Below are 16,675 nucleotides of genomic sequence, written 5' to 3' on the forward strand. Positions count from 1 at the left end.
CTTCAGAAAAACTACAATCTAATGACCTAAATGATTCCACCCAATTTTCTAATTAAAATCTGAAAGCTAGTTGCTACTGTTTTATTCCCCCTCAAACATTAAATAAAAAATTAATGTGCATGTGGTACAAATCTCTGGAAAAGTTTATGGTATTAATGAATAGTTTATTAGTTAATAATACTGTGCTAGCTTATGGTCAGCCATAACCAGGGAATAGAAAGTTCTCATCTTAATCTTCTTTAAGACATATACATAGGAAAGTTTGGAACATTGACAGCTGTCTTTTATAGCTACCACTTGGAGTTCATTGTTTCATCTGTTCCTAAGTATGACATGTTTGGGAGCTCAGGGAGTGTCGGGAAACAATTGTTGTGTTACTGGCTTTCATTCTGTAGAGATGCCTGCGGTAGGTAGGCTCACTTATCACAGGCTGCGATGGGTTCTTTTCCTGCTTTACTCGTCTTGTACTAATTGCTAGAAAAAAAACAAAAACAAAACAAACAAACAAACAAACAAAAAAAACCAAAACTCTTCCATTATGCTCTTACTATTACCCTGACTCCAGTTCCCTGTGTCTACCTCAGATTTCGGAAAACTTCTCCAGATAGAATCACTAACTCTTCCTTTGTCAAGAAGCCACCCAAATTCCATCTTTACCCTAAAGCCTGGTGAGAAAGCAGAAGCACCTCTCTATCTAAAATATTCTGCGTTCTCTCAACATCCTACAATATATGCTTACTGTTTTCTTATACACAAAGTTCATATATTTCAGTTTATTTAATATGGTTTGTATAAAAGAAAACAATAGCTCTGTGTTCTAAAGTAAGTAAAGAGAGGGAAATATCAGAAACCTTCAAGTTCTAGCAGGCTTATAGAAGAAACAAGTTCTGTTCCTAAGTTGATCATGTCCTGGCCATGGGATGAATGAAAATATTCATTCAAGGGAAACGGTAATTCTTCATTTCCAAAAATCTCTGAGGACAGAGATTTTGAAGAAGAAATTGCTTTTAAAAATAAGTTCATTGCATGAAGGAAACCCAGATGAATATTCTAATGAGGGAGATCTTAATTTTATATATATTTCAGTCACAGTTTTGAAGTTGAATGCAGGGATCCCTGGGTGGCGCAGCGGTTTGGCGCCTGCCTTTGGCCCAGGGCGCGATCCTGGAGACCCGGGATCGAATCCCACGTCGGGCTCCCGGTGCATGGAGCCTGCTTCTCCCTCTGCCTGTGTCTCTGCCTCTCTCTCTCTCTGTGTGACTATCATAAATAAATAAAAAAATTAAAAAAAATTGAAGTTGAATGCAGATATCCTTCTAAAAATACACATTAGGATTGAGTTCCATACTCCGGAATGATTAAGATTTTCATCAAATACCCAACCATCTAAAAATCCCCCAATTTCACATCATTTCCTTCCCACTAAGCATACCAAAATACCAATGATCAAACTTTAAATGGTTAAACTTTTAAAATTTTATTTATTTTTAAAGATTTCATTTTTTATTTGAGAGAGAGAGAGCATGCACACAAGTGAAGGGGGAGGAGCAGAGGGAGAAAGAGAAGCAGATTTCCCACTGAGCAGGGAGCCCAATGCAGGGCTTGATCCCAGGACCTGGAGACCACGACCTGAGCTGAAGGCAGACGCTTTTCCAGCTGAGCCACTCACACCCCTAGTTAAAGTTCTTTTAAAGTGTGATGAAACAGCATGAAGATTTTGAGCTTTAGAGTTAGGCACATCACCTGGAATTTAGAGCCTTCTCTACTCTCTATAAACAATAATGCTGGGCACAAAAGTCTTCATCTTAATCAGCCTCATAGCTTGTATATGAAGGATGTTATGTTAGACAGCAGACATCCAAAAATGGAGAGCATAAGCTCAATCCCTGCCATGAAAGAGTTTACAGTACAGTTGGGAAGAAAGGTGCAAAGCCAGTCTACAAAGGTAGTGGTTCTTACAAACCTAAGTGCTCTAAAATAGACGGCAGGGAATTTTATGTAACCTAGTTAAGGACAGTGATTCTCAAACTCATTAGAATCATCAAAGGATCTTAAAAATAAAACAAAACAAAACAAAAAAACAGTGTCCAGGCCACTGCCCAAGGCTAATTGAAACAGGATGTCTGGGAGGTAGGTTCCAGGTGACAGGAATCTTTAAACTCTCAAATGATTCCAAGGCAAAGCCAAGTTTAAGAACAGCAGCACTGGGTCAGAGAACACCTGCCCCTATTAAAATTTCAGGATAATTGATAAAACCCAAAAAAGGACTTTTTTCACGTGACACCATGGCCACGTGACAAGATAGACCTTTTACCTCAATATACAATAAAGCTTGCAGGGCCAGGACAGGTAAGGCTACTGATTTTGCATGTCTGGGCATCATGTCAGCAACAGACAGGTGGGCCTTTCACACACATACCTGAGGGTTAAGGGAAGTCACAAAGGCTTCCCCAGGCTTGTTTTGTTCAGGAAAACTCAGGTGATCCCAGACACTCATCCTGAGTATATTTGCCCTATTCTCATCAAACCATAGATTCCAAATAATTCTTACAGAAAATGCAAATGTATTAATAGCTTTGCAGCAATTTTCTTCCTCATGTCTTTTCCAATGTTTTCATAATTTACTCATTCTATTCTGGGCTGAATTATTCATATGGTGAATTCCCCTGAAATTCATATGGTGAAGCTCTAAGCCCCAGTATCTCAGAGTGTAACCTTATCTGGAGATAAGGTCTTTGAAGAGGTGGTTCAGTTACAAGGAGGTCATTCAAGTGGTCTCCTCTCCAATAGGACTGGTCTCCTTATCAGAAAAGGAAATGAAGATACCAATATGCACAAAGAAAGACCGTAGAGCAGTAAGACAGCCGTCAATAACCCAAGGCCAGAAACCTCAGAAGAAATCAACACCTATCTAGGACTTCTCGCCTCCAGAATTGTGAGAAAATAAATTTCTGTTCATGCCACCTAGTCTGTGAGGCTTGTTATGGTAGCAAACTAACATATATTTATTTTAAAAATGTGTTAAACAGACACTTACCTACCACTACTAAATTAGCACAATTTGTACTCGTAAACACATAATCACCTATCACTCTGGAGGGTATAATTTCTGGAACATGCTTTACTAAATAGAAATCATATTTCATTTTGCTTCTAGATCAAATGTCACCTGAGCAGCTATCTCAAATCATTTTATCTGGGCATTCTGGGTTGAACTTGTATTACGATAACAGAAAAATATCTGTTATTCAGCAAGGCATCCCAAACTGAAAAAAAAAAAAACACTAATATGCTAATATAATTTTCTGTAAAATATTTTAAAATTTGTTGTATTCCTCTTTTTTATCTTAACATTGTTCTACAATGGAAGTGTATCTCTTTTTTTTAAACTTGAAGTGTGAAATGATTCTGCATGTGCAATGGTGCCATGTGAGAATATTTCCTGGTTATGAATATATATATATAGTCCTTCGTAATTTTCTTCAATTAGACATTCGATAAATTTCAGTTGTTTTTAAACTCTTGGCTCTCAGGTATTCTTCTTCTACCTCACCAGCATGGCCTTATTCTGTCTCATGTCTCTTATAATTAAGCCATCCAGCTTGGGTATATTATTTCCAGTTATAGAAAGCTTTATACTTAGAGACACATTTTTAATCAGTGATGCACAAGAAGTGTTAGCATTTTCTTTTCTGTTTTGACATTTTCTTATCATCCTGGCAGTTCTTTCCATATCCCCCGTAGATCTACTCTTTGCTGTCTTTGGAAACATTTGGAGGAGAAAAGAGACACTAAACTCAGCAAAACCAAGTTGAACGTTTGGAGGCTCTTCTCCTCTTCTAGGATCTTAGGACAACACCCAGCTCCATCCTGAAGGTCATACGGAGCCCTGCTTCCCCAAGCTTTGCTTGTTTGTTTTGTTTTTGTTTTTATTTTTTGCATTGTACTGATTGACCATCATGAGCACTCTTTTCTTCTGGATTTCTCCTACCTTTTTTTTTTTTTACATTTATTTATTTTAGAGGGACAGAGAGCATGAGGGGGTGAAGGACAAAGGAAGAGGGAGATAAGCATACTCCCCGCTGAGCAGGGAGCACAATGTGCAGCTCTATCCCAAGATCCTGAGATCATGACTGAGCCAAAACCAAGAGTCAAACACTTAAACGACTGAGCCACCCAGACATCCCAACTACTCCTGCCTTCTAATGGAGTACTAGCGTATCCTAGGACCAGCCTGGGGAGTAGAGGGGACCCTGCACGGCAGTCCAGTGACCTGTCGGGGGCCCAGGGCACCTATGCTGCAAAGCAAGACAATAAATAAATCTGAAAATATTTTGTCGCTAGTCTCACCCCATTTTCCGTAGTTTGGGTTGTTCTCCTGGAGGGTGGGTGGAGAATGAAGTGGTCATATAACATACAAAGACCAGGCCTGAAATAAATTCCCACCTCAACCTCTTCATTATTGTTTCTGATGATTGCTTGCTGCCTCCACCCCAAAAACAAAACAAGAAAATTGTGTAAAAGCCTTGCTTACTCCTCCTTCTGATAAAAGGATTCTATCCTTTCTTGTTCACCTGTTTCTTTTCTCTTACTTCCATTGTTTTAGAGGATGTGCCCAACTGCATCAAGGATATATAGTTACAGAGAAGAGAGGACCTCAAAACACAAACTCTTATTTATCTAAGGTGAGTTTTAGGTGCACAGTCTCCAATTACTTTCTTTGCTTGTCACGGTCTAAAACACTAAATCATTCCTTAACAGTTCCCCATAGTTTGCCCTTCTGTCCTCTCACCTCCACCCATGGGACTCTGGAGTCTCAGACTCAGCTTCCCAGTCTCCGACCCGCTTTGTTCTTCAGGATGTGTGAATTAAGTCAGCCTCTCCAGAGAAACACTGACCAACTTGGTCCTTTGCACTGGATGTTCCAGGTCTCTCTCTCATTAGTATTCTTTGTCTTTATCATTGTAGAAAGCGAATTTTACTTTATTCCTTTTTTGATGCTGTAGCGCACTACCTAGTACAAGCTTCTAAGGGAACAAATATGTGAAAAGTACGTCTCCATGCATAGCTTTTCAGAACCACGTTGTTGTTCTGCTCCACTAGAGCATCCAGCTTCTTGTCTATTCTTCCAGAGATATTCCATGAACACGTAAACAGTGGTAGCTTCTTTTGATGGAACTGGAATTTTCATGTTCGTTGCCATCTACAGGAGTCAGAAAGCTCTGCTAACGTGAAGCGTTAGGTGACAGTGTAACTGTTCATAGTAGGAACACAGGTTTTGTCTTACCATTAGGTCTCAGGCACACACCATCAGCCTCGTGAACCTCATCAATAAAACAGATGGCTCCACTGACTTTCTTCACGCCACATTTCACTCTGTAGGGTGGCCAAGGGTATAGATTCCTGCATGTCCCTTGGCCACAAATATTAGATCTCGTATGGCTTGATTGCTCTCCATTCCTGGTGCACAGCAGTCATTATTAGATACATATTCACCGTCTTCTTCCACCACACTCTGGAACTAGATCTCCAGTTTTTTTTGAATCCCATTTATTTCTTTTTGTTTATTTGTTTATTGGCTTTATTTGGCTGCGGGGTGTGGGGGGGACACATTTCCATTACTTCTTTTAAAAAGGGTGTTAAAGGATATCTTTCCTCTCCCACAGAATTGATAGTTTGGGAATAAAATTTTAGATTGAAAATCATTTTCCTTCAGATTTTTAAGAGTGTTATTTCTTTGTAATCTTTTACCCAACATTGCTGTTGGGTAAAAAATTAAGCTGAAATCTAATTCCTATTCCTTCCTTCTAATTTATTGGTGGTGTTGCTGCTTTGTTTTGGTTTTCTTTCTGAAAGGTTTTAGGATATTTTGCCCTCATTGTTTTTGAAATTTCAAAATGATTTGGCTTGACGTAGCTCAACTTTCAGGAATTGTTTTGGCCCTAGTATTTTCTTCACCTAGAAACTTATGTACTTCAGTTGTAAGGAATTATCAAAATTCCTTTATTGGTTTTCCTCCCCTCTATTTTTTCTGCTTTTTGGAAATTCTGTTATTTGAATGTTGGACATATAATCTTCATAATTTTTCTTTCATCATTTTATATATCTTTGTCACTTTGCTCTACTTTTGGTACGTTTTGCTCTACATAACTTTATTTTTTAAGCTTTTTATTACTTTTTAAGTTTCATTATTTTATTAAATTTTTTTAAATTACAGGAATGCCTGGGTGGCTCAGTGGTTGAGCATCTGCCTTTGGCTTAGGGTATGATCCTGGAGTCCCGGAATCAAGTCCCACATCGGGTTCCCTGCATGAAGCCTGCTTCTCCTCCCTCTGCCTATGCCTCTGCCTCTATGTGTCTCTCATGAATAAATAAATAAAATCTTTAATTTAATTATAAAATACATGTAACAAATTTTGTCACCATACCCATTTTTAAGTGTACAGTTCAGTGGTATTAAGTACATTCATATTGTTTTTGCAACTATCACCACCATCTATCTCCAGAACTCTTTTTGTTGTGAAAAACAGAAATTCTATATTTATTGAATATGAACTCCCTATTTCATCTTCCCTCCAACCCCTGGAAACCCCCATTCTACTTTTTAATCTCAATGGATTTGACTACTCTGAGAACTTCATATAAGTGGAATCATACAGTATTTGTTCTTTTTTTGACTGGGTTATTTCACTGAGCATAGTGTCCTCAAGTTTCATCTGTGTCATAGCATGTGTCAGAATTACCTTCTACTTTGAGGCTGAACAATGTTCTATTGTATGTAGACATCACATTTTGTTTATCCATCACCTATCAGTGGAGGCTTGGGTTACATCCACATTTTGGCAATTGCAAATAATGCTGTTATGGACACAGGTGTACAAATATCTCTTCAATAGTCTGCTTTTGATTCTTTTGGGTTTATACCCAAAAATAGAATTGCTTAATTATAATGTAGTCATATTTTTAATTTTTTGAGGAACCTCCATAGTTTCCATAGTGGCTAAACTATTTGCAACACAGTGCATAAAGATACTAATTTTTCTGTATCCTTATCAGTATTGTTGTTTTCTGATTTTTTTGATAGTAGTAATTCTAGTTCCTTAAGTTCTCAAGTTAGCTTATTAATTTGAGTTTTTTCTTCTTTTTAAAATATCAACATTTATTGCTATAAATTTCCCTCTCGACACTGCTTACACAGTGTCCCATAAGTTTTGATATGTTGTGATTTCATATTCATTCATCTTTAAGTATTATCTAATTTCCCTCATGATTTTTTTTCCTTGATCCACCAATTTCTTAAGAGTATACTGATGAATTTCCACAAATCTATGATTTTTTCCAGTTTTTCCATTATTAGTTTCTAAGTTTGTCCTGATATGACCAGAGAAGACACTTGGTGTGATATCTCTCTTTTAAAACTATTTAAACTTAGTTTGTGGCCTAAGCTATGATCTATCCTGGAGAATGCCATGTGTGCTTGAGAAGAATGTCTCCATGGACTCGGCTGAGGTGTTTCAGTTGCTCAAGCAGCTTCAGTCACATGCATCTTTCAGCTGCAGGTAATTTCCACGGCACATAGAACTACCAGCCGTCAGTGCCAGTCCTGCCCCAGAATGGAACAGTTGCTGTGATGGTTGACCAGAAACTGTGGCCTGATCTCTAAGCTCCATTTCTCTTTGTGTATCCATCACTTTACACTTAGTGTGAGTATTCAAGTGCTTTAATGTTTTTCCAGTGTTTCATACCATTTCTCAAATGTTTTCAGTTTGGCCAAACCCCAAATGTATTTTTGCCAAACTTCTCCCTCTTCAATCTGTCTACATTTCAAAGAAAATTTGAGCCATCTGTTTCTGTTTCACTGGCTTCACTGTTCAGAATTCTCTTTGGTAGAAACTAAGTGCAAGAAGTCTTTTAAATCTTTGCTTAAGCCTTCCACGCCCTTCTCTGAAGCACTTCATAATAAAAGGGTCTGCAAAATCAAGTTCTTTTTTGAACCTCATTTTGACTAAATGTCTTCCTCATTTCTATTCACATCACACACCTGCTCACCAGTGAAATGTTAATTGGTAGATGAGTCCAGGAGGGCCAGGGCCCTTTTAGAATGGGTGAGTCACTGCTCTAGATTACCTACTTCTTTTTCCATGCTTAACCTACTCTGTGTTGCTTAGGGGATTTATTTCAGGATAACAGAGACAGCATTTCTTTCCTACATACTTTTTTGTGTTTGAATAAATGCTACAAAAACAGATGCCATTTATTATTATTATTTTTAAAATGAAAAGCAGAAGAATATAATGATAGTGTAATTTAATTCTCATTTTAGGCAAAATAAGCACAGGTATATAATGAGAAGTACTTTGTTTCCAATTGAGTTAATATCATTTATTAAGTATAGAAGGAACTTGCAATAAAAAATGTACGTATATTTTTATACCCTGAATTTTCTTTATTCAACATTGTATCATGAACATTTTTATTAAATCCAATCTTCAAAAACAAAATTTTATAACTCTGGTATTTAATTACACAATTATCCTTTTAACTGTTCCCAATTTTTTATCTTTATAAATCATACTCTGGAGGCATCCATGTGTATAATCCTAACCATATTTCTGATGATTTCCAGGGAATAGATTCTTAGAACTGGGATTCCCTGGATAAAGAATTTAAATTTTATCAAATCGCTCTTCATAAGGCTCATTATCTGTTTTAAAGCTGTTACAATAGTTTATTTAACAATTTCTGTAAAGATTGGACATTTAAGTTTTTGTGAATTTATCCTACTACAAATAACAAGAACTAATTTTTAAAATACATTTATTTTAACCAGTGATACAGCATAAAATATATCTATTTTCTTATTTTCTCTAGCATATATAAGGAAAAAATTAAAGAGAAACAATTATTTGCATTTAAAAAGATAACTGATGATCTCCAATGAGGAAATTGACCCTGTGATTAGGTGACAAAAAATAAATATGCCAGGGAAAAAATTAATGTCTTTATCTAGTAATATATTTCAAGATGGAGCTAGAAACAGGGTGCTAGGATTCATAGACTTAAGATTCAGAAGGGCTTGTGAGAGATAGAAAAGTTTACAATTACATGGAGACAAATGACACAGAAGAAAAGGAACAATCCATAAACCAAGGTAGTAGAATGCAGTTTTAGAAATACTACTAACAATAATAATGCCATAGTTGTTCATAAAATTTATTTGACAAAAAATAAATAAGATAATGATAGAAAATGATAAACAGAAATGAGCAAAAACCAGAATGTGAACTTCATGTGCAAATACTTTTACATGTAAAATTCAGATTTTGACAACGTATATCATGAAACCTAGAGGGTAGCAGGTAGCCAAACATTTTAATGACTGAAGATTCAGAACAAGGGTTCATACACAAAAGAAAAGCAGGGTGACTGTTTTCCTGAAAGCTAACCAACAAACACAAAGGGTTATGTGAGTTATAGCAGAGCAAGTCTGCCTTTAGATTCCAGCTACATAACAGCAAAGGAGGAAAAGGAGAAATAAGGGATACTATGGAGATAGCACTAAATTTTAAGTGAAAAGAACAAGATCACAGCCTTAAATCCTTTTTGGCACATGACTTAACTTTTCTGAATCTCCATTTTTAAGCTTGCAATGTGGAATTACTAAAATCTACCCCTTGTTTCACAGGGATTCAGTTAGGATGAAAGGATTTTGTAAGGATTTTAGTGCCACATCAATATAAACTGTTTTCACGTCTCTCATCTGAAGACCAGGGACATCTTTGGGAGTTACTAACACTAAGAGTCTTTAGATGTGACCCAGAGCCCAGAGTTAGCTTTTCCAGTCTTTGCATTTTGTTGGCTCAGACATAAAACTCAACAACCCTTTAAATTCCCCTGCGTAACCCATTATTACAAGAGTATCAGTAAACCATGTCTCCTTATTGAAGATCCTTGATGCTGAAGATGAAGGTGAGCCATCCATCCCACATCAAACAGCCTCACTAGTCCTGCTGCAGTACTTCTGTACCAGGTTCTGTCTCGCTACTCATAGTATGGTCCCTCCCTCTTCTTCCCTCATTGCCTGTTCTACTGGGTCTTCCTCTGGCTCTTATCCCCTTCTCCTCTCCCTGTGTCACCTAGAGCAACTCAGCTTTTTCCATTACTGCTCCCAGGATGATGTACTGAATCCCTGCAAGATGCTCTGGAGTATCACACCATTCCCATGAATGGGATGAACTCTCTTTAGAAAGCAATTGTTAATGAAGCAAAAACTAATAGCTAATTAAAAAAGAAATAAAAAAACTTTTACATAGAAAACAAAACACTAGAAATTTTACTACTGTATCAGAACATTATACAAGTAAACTGCTTATTAAACAAACTCGTATTGATGTCCAGAGGAGGAGTAAAATAATCAAGTAACACAAGCAAGGGCGTTAGAGGAATGACTCATGGCTGATCGCAAGATGAACCTTGACTATTTGAAACAAAAATCCCTGAATCTAAGAATCCCAAGGAATTTTGTTTATGAATATATATTTTTGTGGGGAATAAAAACGTACGTAGGTGAAAGTAAATGAACAAAACATGTGTGAAATAAGATTTTTCAAGGCAGAAAGTAAGAGATATCAAAAAGCAGTACTCAACTCTTTGCATGAGAGCCATGAGTTAGGAGTATGAGGAGATCGTTATGAGCGGGGATCATGAGGAAGCTTCATGGGAGAGGTGAGTATAACCAGCACATGAGTGAGCAGTGAATGAAAATAGGGAGAAACAATTCTGTTAGGAGGCATATGATGGGAGAGAAATCACAGACACAGGGAAAACCTGGGGCTAAAAAAAATGTGAGAATAGAGTTTTTAGGTAAAGGTTTCACCTAGGGAGATGCAAGAGCTAAGATTAAAGTTTCACACTGTAAAGTCTTGAATGTCAAGCTGGAGCTTATCCCATAGGAGGCTCAAAGTCCTCACACAGTGGATTATCGAAATGACCACAAGGGCCTGAGGAAGGCTAGCCTGACACGGGGTGCAGAACGGATCTAAGCAGGGACCTTTTGGAAAACAGGGAGATGAGTCAGGAGGCAATTATAATGCTCCACACATGAGATGAGTAGGGCCTGGATCCAAGTGAGTGATGGCAGAGGAAATAGAAAATATAAAAGGAAAATTTGTGAGATTTGGCAATTGGTTCTTTGTGAATTTGGCGAGATAAAAAGTAAAGAAAAGTGTCAAAGATCACCCTGGGTGATGAAAAGTGACAGTATCATAATTAGAAATAGAGGTCTAGGAGAGGGATGGAGTCGGTAAAGAAAGCTGACGAACGAGGCACTGGTTGTACACCCAATGCATACAGCAAAGTTTGAAAAGTAAGAAAAAAAAAATCAGGAAGAAAATCAGAAAAATATGTCCGGGCCAAAGATCATAGCATGTCTTCACAGCCCCGCCCTTCCTGAATGAACCATCTGAAGATTTTCTGCTAGAAAACAGAGACATCCATGTGAGTCTGGGGTGCCCATAGCAGCCTGAGACAGAGGCTCCTTGGAGACTCCACGTGGCTCATGGCTTGCGCAGTGACTCAAGGTCAGGGTGCGGTAGAGCCGACATGGACTGACCTCAGGCATCCTGTGGGAACTGCCAGAGCCCGGGCCCCTGAACCTCCCAGTCAAGCTACTTGGAAACTTCTTCCCATGAATGCACTGTGGGTTCTGCAAGCCGAGGAGGCCAAAAAGGACAAGGAGCGAAAGGGGAGATCACCTGACAAGTTGAAGTATTGCGGCCCAGAACTCCAAGCCTTATGCCCAAACCCAGGAGTAGGGGGAAGGGATTAATCCATACGAGGGTCACTTATGCTCAAAGCTGTTGCTGAAATGAGTCCAGAGGCTCTTCCTGGGCGATAGTATTGTGGTGAAGCCTGTGGGGCTACAGTCCTGTGGAATACTTGAAAGGGACTTGAACCCAGGTCAATGGCCTTCTTAGAATGCCGTCACTTTGAGTCCATATCCTGGGAAAGCCACATGACTACGGCTGCCTCTTTTCAGTGGAAACAGAGTGAAATACCACTTGGTCAGCTAAATCATGCTGCCCTAAACCACCACGCCATCTCATGCAACCACTCTGGCATGCAAACCACATGGACAGTATTCTAGTTACTTCAAACATTGATTTTTTATGAACCAAAGAAAAATATCTAAGTTTGTAAATAAAACTAATCTGCTGCTATAACATGTCTAGTCTATAACGAGAGCAGCTACTGTTTAATGGAGCATTTATGGTTGTTTTAATCATTGAAGCATGTCATTTCATGAAAGTGCTTTTGAAAGTAACAGCCCATCGCTGGATATTTTGACTCCTTTTTTGTTTTTTTTTGACTTATCACATTTACTAAACTGATATAATTTTTCCCTCCTCTTCTGTTTCAACTTAATGTTGTCTGGAAGGACTTAGGACACCCTTACGAGTTTGTCTTTAATAGAGGAAAAGAAGTTAAGGAGGAGCATTCTCTAGACGGCAGAGATGAACGATGATCACACAACTCACAAAGAACAAAGCAACAACTTGGCAAGATGATTTGTTGGTCTGCACAAGCATGAAAACAAACTATTAGTGTTGTAACAAAAATAGCATCATATGTAAATGGCAAAAACACCCAATCTTGGCCACTCCGGGCATCTCGATGGGCACAAGAACATGGTCTTCAAGGATCTGTAACGCCCTGTCGCGGGGAGTTGTCAGAATGAAAAATCCAGCCTCACTTCTTCAGTTCAGAGAACCCTTGCTGTTCTACCCTGGGACACTGATGCAGAAAGGAGATACCCGCCAGCACCCAGGCAAACAAGACGGGATTATTTTTACAAGTCATTGCATGTGAGCATGTTTTAATGATTTGATAGGAGAATAATTTTATAACTAATTATGTCTAACTGTTAAAAAGCTAACTTTACATTTTAAACCTCTGCCAATTTACCAGTAGCTAAGAAGGCAAACACGAAGACAGATATATAATCATGTACTTTTATATTATAATAGTATAGTATTAAGTTATACGCAGCATATATTATGATACGTTCTCAGAGCTTTCTATTGCTTGTTCCTTACACACCATAATTGTAAATTAATCCCCCCTTTAGTTTATTAGCATTACTATCAATTAAGATTATTAAGCCTCACTTTTCCAAAGAAAGTCACTCCCTGCTTGTAAAGAGAGCCCGTTTGGAAGGTGAATTAAATGTGTTTTGCCACCAGGGTATGATTTACAAGTGAGTGGTGCAAGTGAGTGAGTGATGGTTACCCTGAGTCAGACGGGGTTAAAAGAATCATTCTGATTTTTTCAGATGGCTGAAAAAAACAGAAAGAGTCTTTCATTTACTAAGAGACTCTAGATCAGTACTGTGTAACAGAAATAGAACAAGAGCAAAAATGCAAGTTACATGTGTAATTTCAAATTTTCTAGTTGCTACCTTTTTAAAGACTAAAAGGGAAAAAGTAAACTTAGCTTAAATAGTATGTTTTATTTAACCCAATATATCCAAAATACTATCATTTCAGCAAACGATCAATTTAAAAATTATTGGTATGCTTTACATTTAAAATCTGTATTTTAAACATATCTCAATTTGGACTAGCCACACGTAAGGGGCTCAATAGCTACATGTAGCTAAGTGGCTACCATAATGGACAAATTATCTCTAGATCAACCAATCTGCTCTCAAGAATAGACATAAAATAAAAATTACATCAATCGTTAAAACTATTTATTATTTTTTGATTTATTCTAGGTAAACAATCAGAATAGAGTGATAAAATATAAGATTAAATATAGTTTAAATATTTTATTCAATTATTATATTAGAGGAAGGCATATTTGGAAATACAGCATAGTGTTAAATTTCTTTTTTTTAATAAATAGAATGTTTATTTTTAAAAAATATTTTATTTATTAATTTATGAGAGACCCACAGAGAGAGAGGCAGGGACACAGACAGAGGGAGAAGCAGGGACTCCTGATGCAGGACTCGATCCCAGGACCCGGGATTACACCTTGAGCTGAAGGCAGATGCTCAACCACTGAGCCACCTAAGTGGCCCGTAACATAGTGTTAAATTTCTAATAACAGAAACAACTTGTTGGAGGTAATGTTTGCTGTCATACGGCTTTCATACACAAACAGAAAAACTATACGAGGAAGCATCTGATCAGAATGACTTGTATGCAATATTCTTTTAAAATTTCAATTTAATCAATTTTTAGGATAGCTACAATTTAGTGGAAAATTTCTAAAGTTGTAAGTATCAGCAAGATGTTTCTCGTTCATGCCTTGAGACACAACCTTGAGAAGTACTGGATACCATCATATCTATAGGAAAAAAATTAGACTGTGATAAAAACGAAATAATAAATGAATAAAACATAATCTTAGGAATAGTGTTTGTGCAAGATGGGCCTTCATTTATATTTTACCATATTAAATGGTAAATTGGAAGGGTTTTATTCCTAGGCCTCTACTCAGTACAGCAATTGTCTAAAGGAGAACACATCAGCCACTGGATGAGAGAAGAACATCTTTACTCTATCTGGTTTATAGTCTCTTCACTTAAGGGGGTGGCTTAATGAGTTAGAACCAAAGATTCGGCCCCTGTAAGGTTGGCTCAGGTCTTATTCACCCCTCCCGTTTCCTATCGGAAGTCTTCCAGATGAGATGGAAAACTGGTCCCGAGTCCACTGCACATGTTGTTAAAGGTCAGGTCTTACGCTGCTTGTAGTAGGAACAGAGTGAGTGAGTCTCTGGATGCTTGTGTACATTTTAAATTCTTATGTTTCTGGAGATCACTAGACCTAAAAGAAAAATCCAATCAATTATGTCATCACATTGGTATTCCAAAGAACAAGTAAGGAAAGGAAACTATTGCTCCAGGCCCCACAAAAACCCCAACCCTCGGTATAGGGTTCCTTCGCTTCAAAGGCAAAATGACTCATTTATAAAAAAAGCAGTGAGACCAGCATAGTTTTGTCATTTAAACAGACTTAGGTTCACATCCTACATCTGTTATTCAAAACTTGCATGACTTTTAACTTTAGTGTGATCTGACCCTCAGTTTTCCAATCTGCATAACAGAAATAACACTGATATCACGGAATATTTAGAAGGACTAAATGAGATGACATAGGTAAAGCATCCAATATGCCATGTAGCACACAGTAAGCAACTAATAAATGGCAGCAACTATTAATTATTCATTAATGAATCCAATGAACCTTAAGAAGTCATTTTCATACTTAAAAAGTGCAGTAAAGCTATATACCAAAAGACAAAATCCAGTTCTGAAAAAGCCAATCAGAACAGCTCGTTTTGCCAGCATCTATATTCAATTTATTGTTAGTGTTCGCCTAGTTTAGTGTTTGAGCCTTCCAAAAACCTACACTCTGTGCAGCATAGTGCCATTCCCACATTTGGTCTGAATTCAGGTAATCTAATGTTAGTGCCTGGGGAGGATGTATGCAGGTATTTCCTGATACTAGATATTTGGAAAGCGGGTGCTTATTTCTAGGGGCTACTCCATGAAAAGCAAGTTGACACCTACTAAGGATAGATGCACTGTTAGGCGTCAGATATGGGTTCCTCTAAGCCAGCGCATTCGAGCAAAAGCCATCGAGTTGTCTCGCTTTATAAAAAAGGTATCATGGGGGGGGGGAGTTTGAATGCAGCAGTGACTAAAGGATTGTGCCCCACTCTGCTTCCATTTTCTTTCTTAGATTGACTTGGAAAAAAAAATAGCAAGGGGCTTGTTTTAGAAACGGTGTGCAATTTATTGATGATTATGATTACGTATACCCTCAGATGAGGAGGCTGCAGTGAAGGTTTGGTTAGGAAAAGGCACATCGTGAGGTAGTGCTCTGCCTCTGCCAACTCACTGCATATTTGTAGAACTAGCACCAGCCACTGTTGCATGAGGTTTAGAGAGGAGGTCAAGAACCTGCATGCAAGAAGCCCTCTGCTTTGCTTGATTCTTGGCTGTACCACCAACTAAGCATACAGTTTTGGGCAAATCCCTTAACCTTCCCTAACGTTTCCTTTTAGATTTATAAAATGGGTAAATAAAAGAACTCACCTGTCACCATTGTGGAAAATTAGAAAAGGTTTATTATAATACCCTCCATACAACCAACCAACATTTTCTGTGAGCTAGTTTCTGGAGATTGAGAGATTAAACTTTTTTTTTTTCAAATCTCTGAATGAATCTATAGCTAACCAATGTAATAATAATAACTCCCAATCTTTAGTTCTTATTACTTGAGTTCCATAAAAAGGAACTTAGAAATTAGTCCAAACCCAAACTCCTCGTTCATGACAGAGCCAAGGTTGGGACTCAGGGATTAAGCACCTTATATCTACTTGATATGTTTAATACAACCACTGATGGGAATTTCTCTCTTGCAGCTGAGGAAACTGAGGCTCAGTATATGGTAGTGTTGAGAGCAGATGGTTCAGCTGAGGTTGGAGGTTGACTCCAAAATCCATCTTTTTAATTTTTTTTTTTTGACACAGCTCCTCTTTATGACACTGATCTTTCTCCTAAAGAAAACCCAAAGATGTAGCTCAAAGGGACATGAACTGAAGATTGCATTGGCCAACATTTTATCCACATTGTGAGGGATAAATCTTGTTATATTTTGAGTAT

The sequence above is a fragment of the Vulpes lagopus genome, chromosome 10 (assembly GCF_018345385.1).
Source record: "Vulpes lagopus strain Blue_001 chromosome 10, ASM1834538v1, whole genome shotgun sequence".
NCBI classification, from domain to species: domain Eukaryota; kingdom Metazoa; phylum Chordata; class Mammalia; order Carnivora; family Canidae; genus Vulpes; species Vulpes lagopus.